The sequence below is a fragment of the Hippopotamus amphibius genome, chromosome X (assembly GCF_030028045.1).
Source record: "Hippopotamus amphibius kiboko isolate mHipAmp2 chromosome X, mHipAmp2.hap2, whole genome shotgun sequence".
In the NCBI taxonomy this organism is placed as follows: Eukaryota; Metazoa; Chordata; class Mammalia; order Artiodactyla; family Hippopotamidae; genus Hippopotamus; species Hippopotamus amphibius.
The window spans coordinates 90,772,883-90,778,539 of NC_080203.1; the positions used below are offsets into that span (position 1 = coordinate 90,772,883).

The following is a 5,657-nucleotide window of genomic DNA, read 5'->3' on the forward strand; positions in this document are numbered from 1 at the left end:
TCACTAACTAGGGAGACCCCAGCCCCAAGTATAACTGTAATGGGTTAGTAGAAATATGTGGGTCAGGTCAAGTAATCATAGACCTTACAGCTTTTTATTAAAACAAAATTTGGAAGAAAATTTTAAAGGTATCTAACCCAATCTTTCTCCCCTCTTGTCTTTCTTGATTCCTTTCTTTTCTTCACCCTATAATCCATCAACAAGTTTTTTAGCTCTACCTTAAAATGTATTCCATTCCACTGTCTTGTGTACTGTAGCTATCTTGAAATTGGAAAGTGTCAATCCTCCAACTTTGTTCTTCTTCAGTATTGTTTTGGTTGCGCTAGGTATTTTGCTTTTCCATATGAACTTTAGAATCACTTTGTCTATGTCTGTAAAATAGTTTAGCAGGGTTTTGACCGCAATTATGTTGAATCTATAGATCAAATTGGGAAGAGCTGATTTTTTAATGATATTGAGACTTACTATCCATGAACATGGAATATCTCTCCATTTATTTATATCTTATTTGATTTCTTTCATTAATATTTTGTAGTTTTCCACATTCAGATACTGTACATATTTTTTCATATTTATACTTACTACATTGTTTTGCAGTTATTGTAAGTAGTACCATTTTCTTAAAAATTTAAATTCTAATTTTTACTACTGGCATATAGGAAAGCAATTGATGTTTGTGTATTGAACTTGTATCCTATAGCCTTGCTATATACACTCTCATTAGTTCCAGAAGGTTGTTTTTTCTTTTTTTTCTTTTTCTTTTTTTTGTAGATTGTTTGGAATTTTCCACAATCCCAAAAATTTTCATAAATTGTATTTTTTGATTTTCATTTAACTCAAAATATTTAAAAATTTCTCTTGAGAAGTTCTTTAGAAATATATTGTTTAATTTATAAACATTTGGGGATTTCCTGGAAATTTTTCTGTTACTGATTTCTAGTTTAATTCCATTGTGGTCTGAGAGATACTTTGTATGATTTCTATTCTTTTTAATTTTTTAAGATGTGTTTTATGGCCCATAATATGGTCTATCTTGGTGAGCATTCATTGCAAGCTTGAGAAGTATGTACTGTCTGCTGTTGTTGGAAGGAGTAGTCTATAACTGCCCGTGAGATCAAGTTGATTGATAGTGTTATTGAAAATAGGTAAAAATAGGACTTCTCTGGTGGTGCAGTGGTTAAGAATCTGCCTGCCAATGCAGGGGACAAGGTTTTGATCCCTGGGCCGGGAAGATCCCACATGCTGCAGAGCAACTAAGCCCATGCGCCACTACTGAGCCAGCGTGCTGCAACTACTGAAACCCATGTACCTAGAGCCCATGCTCCACAACAAGAGGAGCCACTGCAAAATAGGTCAAAAAAAGGTAAAAATAGCTCCGAAATCTTTCCATGTATCTTTCTCCATCATCACTATCCTATCCCAAGCTATCATGGTCTCTTGCTTAGACCTCCTAACTGGTCTACCTGTTTCCAGTTTTGCCCCCACTATAATCCATTCCCCACACATGAGACAGAATGATCATAGACATGTCAATCCCAGCTCAAAACCCTGTAATAGCTTGTCATTGTACCTGGAATAAACACCTTCCCATGGCTGATATGGTCCTACACAGGCTTGCTCCAGAATTTCTCTCCTACCTCATTTAGTACCAGTCTCCCCTTTTGCTCTCTCTAGTCAGACTTCTTCCTGAAATCCCTTGAATGCACCAAGCTTATTCCCACTCTAGGGCTTTTGCCTTTGTGTTTCACCCTGCCTAGGATGCCATGCCTTTGTATCTTCCTGAAATGATTGCCTTCTTGTCATTCAATCTCACTTCAGCTGTCACCTCCTCGGAGACACCTTCCCTGACTACTCTATTTAATCTTGTAGTCTATAAGTAACAATGTGATCGAGTTGATTGATAGTGCTATTCAGGTAAAAATATATCCCAAATCTGCCCAGAGACCCTTCCTGACTATTCTATTTAATCTTGTTCCCTAGCCCTACCCAGTCACACTGCCTTTGTAGATTATTTTCATTTGTTTTCAAAGCACTTTTACTTTCTGAAAGGATCCTGTTCCTGTATTTGTTGGTTGTTTGTATCTGTCATCCTTTCTCTAAAATGTGACCACCAGGAGAGAAGGGACCCTCTTCATCACTGAATTGTCAGCACCTAAAACAGAGTCTGGCACCTAAATATTTATTGAATGACTGACTTCCGTTTGAACATTTCCAGTGACTTGGAGCTGACTACTTTGATCTATAAGGCAGCCAATGCCTCTTTGGATGGTTTTGTGTGTTAGAAATTTCATCTTTCTCTTGAGCTAAGCACTGCATTATTGACCACATAACAGATTAGAAGAGAAAAAAAATTTATGTTCATTATGAAAGATGCTGAGAAGGATTTGATAACATTTAACACCTGTTAGTGACCAAAAACAACTCTAAGCATGTTAGGTATAAGAGGGAACTTCCTTACCAATAAAAAGCATCCTCCAAAATCCTAGAGCAAACATATATAAGGGTTAAACATTGAAATTTTCCCTTTAAGTAACAAGACAGGGATGCCCCTTATCACCCCTTTTGTTCAGCATTGGATTGGAGATCCTGCACAGTAAGGGAAGGAAATGAAATAACAGGAATAGGGATTTGGAAGGAAGAAAAAAACTGTCGTTTAAATCTACTTTCTCATATCTTTCACCCACTGGTTCTCCTTCGGTTTCCTGGAAGCCCACAGACGAAAGTTGTCCCTTCTTCTTCCTGACAGTCCAGGTCTTCTTCCATCTCTGGGCCTCAGTCACCTCATTTAGAAAATGAAGGGTTGGACAAGGTTATCCAAAAAGCTCCTTGTGGTTCCATCTTTCCTTAATTCTTTGGGCCCATATCATCTCTCCTGCAGGCTAAACATCTCTGTTTTCCTCAACAGTTCCTAATAGTGATGATTTCCAGAGCCTTCCTTTCCTATCAGCACATTCCCTTTTTTTAAAATGTATGGTTTCCAGAACTGGGGCAGAAGGTGAAGAAAGTGTAGGACATGAAAAGATTGGAGTAGAGGGAGTTAGACTGAAAACAGAGTATAGAAATGAAATGGTAGAGAGAGGCAGCAGAGGGAATGGGTTGGTGGGGGGCAGGGGAGAGCATCTGAGGGAGAAGTTGCCAGGTGGGGGAGAGCTCCTTGACTTCTTTCCCTGGGATGAGAGGAGGGTCCTCTGCATGGTTTGGGACGACAGTGATGGAAACTGAGTTTGTAGTGACCACAAGCATTTGGTGGCTATGTCAGTTCTTCCTTCCAGCTCTTTTATCCTGGGCTCCAAGATCCTCCTTCCCCATAGTTGGGGCAGAGGGAGAGGGATTGACAAAAGCCAGCTCAGGGTGGGAAGGGAGACTGCACAGAGCCAGGTCCCTGTCCAGGAGGCAGGAGCAGCCACCACAGTGGGAGGGAGCAGCAAGCCAACAGCTGAGTGAGACAAGGCCTGGGTTATTTTTTTTCCAGTTTGTTGGCATGTGGGTGGATTTTTCTCCTTTTTTCTTCTCTCCTGCTCTCTGCCGTTTCCACAGAGATGTGGGAGTTTGCAAATTTGTCTCAGTAGAGGGGAGAGGCAAGAGCTGATTTGGGGGGTCCTTGTCAGGGACCAGGGGAGCAGAGAAGGACACTGCAATTCTGGTAACAAGAAAACTAGGACTCATTCCCTGATAGTATCACTGGGGTGAGGAAGGCTCTCACTCTCTCTCCCTTCCTCTTGAGGCTGCAGGGACGCCTTCTCACCTCTGTTCAACTCTTGGCTCTCAAATCCATCCCACCTGGTGATTGCGAAAAGCTTTCTCTGCTTTCCTTGCTCTGCAATGCCAAATGCCCTTTCCTCAGGGCCCTGGACAAACTATGGGTACCCTTGAGACTCTTCTACCCAGAGGCCGCTCTCCTCTCCAGTATGGCCGGGGATTGGGGTTGGAGGGCTGAGGAACATTCCTTTTTGTTCCAGTTATACATTTAAAGGATTAAAAAGAAATCTAGTACTTATAGCACATGCTAAGTGCCAAATGAGTGTTTCAGGCTTTCAGAGGGGGAAGCTTTCTGAAAGAATTAAGGGGTGAGTAATTTACGGAAGTCTTCAGGGAGGATGTGGGACAGAGACAAACTGACAAAGTAGGTGAGGACATGCCAGGCAGAGGCAAAGAGCATGGGGTTGTGGGTCTGGACACCTAGATGCTGATCCCGGTTCTGCCATTTTGTAATGTGATGTTGAAAAAGGAAGTTACTTCCCTTCTCTTGGGCTGTCTTTCCTCATCTGGAAAACAGGCTGAATCTCGAAATATCTACAGATTTATGGAGCCTGAATCCTGATTCCTAACCTTGGGGGTTATGAGCCACCTAATGACATCATCTGTATCCAGAGTGTGTTGAACACCATCAAGGGATTAGATGACCAACTGTCCCATTTTGCCTGGGACTCAGAGGTTCACTGGGAAGCAGAACTTCAGCGCCGAAACAATCCTGGGCAAACTGGGATAGTTGGTCACCCTAACAAGGCCCACATCCCCTACTTGTTATCACTATCATTATTGATATCATTATCATTTATTATTACCACTAGAGGGCAACACTCTCTTACGCCTGGGAGTAGGTCTAACCACCCCGCCACCCCAACCCCCCCCAACAAAAGGTACAGAATTGTCCCCTCATTCCAGGACTAACCAATCCTCTCAGTCTTCCTCCTGAGGAACAGAAAGATCTGTGGACCTTGAATTCCAGGAGCTTCCTTTTTGCCTTGCCAGCCCCACGTGGTCAGATGTTGCCAATTGTGCCCAAACCCCGATCGGCAGTCAGTTGCCTAGTCTGTCCCACTATGGCAGAACTACCCTGCTTCTCAGGGTACTGGAGACATGCTGACACACAGCTTTGGTTTGTCTGAACACAACAGGCATTTTCACAAGGCTTTGCTGCTCATATGCTTTGACTTTCTGGCAGTATATACATTCCACAAGGCCAGCTCCATTGATACAAGAGCTGGCTTTCTCCTTCCTAAAGAATTGATTTCTCGGACTTCTCTGGTGGTCCAGTGGCTAAGACTCTGCACTCCGGATCCAGGGGGCCCTGGTTCGATCCCTGGTCAGAGAACTAGATCCCACATGCCACAACTAAGACATGGTACAGCCAAATAAATAAATATTTTTTAAAAAAAATACATAAAGAATTGATTTCTGTATTATCTTATAGCTGTCACCACATCAAATTGTAGTTATAATTTATCTATGTACCCCATTAGATTGTTGATTCATGCATTCAAGAAACACGGATTGTTATTGCTTACCTACCACGTCCCAGGCTTTTTGCCAGACTCATGGTACAGTGCGGGGCAAAACAGACGGAATATCTGCCCTTGTAGAGCGAATAGTCTAGTGAGGGAGGTAGGAGGGAAGCAAACAAAGAACCACACAAATCAATATGTAATTACACACTTGCTAAGTTCAAGGAAGGAGAAGGACTCACCGAAAGCATACATCAGAGGGATCTGCTTCATCTGTGAGTGAGAGAAGGTGCTGCTGAAGAACTGACATTTGAACTGAGATCTAAAGAATGAATAGGCGGTAAGTAGGCAAAGGCAGCAGAAAAGAGCTTTCTATGCCAAAAGAACAGCAGGTGTGCAGGGCCTAAGAGGGGAAGAGCCCAGCCCCCAGAA

The 5,657-nt window shown here is 42.4% G+C and overlaps 1 non-coding gene across 1 annotated transcript; it reads left to right on the forward strand.

Annotated features, from left to right (window-relative positions):
• Positions 1 to 5,022: 5,022 nt before the first annotated feature.
• Positions 5,023 to 5,095, forward strand: TRNAR-CCG (transfer RNA arginine (anticodon CCG)). The gene has a single exon. It is a non-coding gene; the product is annotated as a tRNA-Arg (tRNA).
• The last annotated feature ends 562 nt before the right edge of the window (positions 5,096 to 5,657 follow it).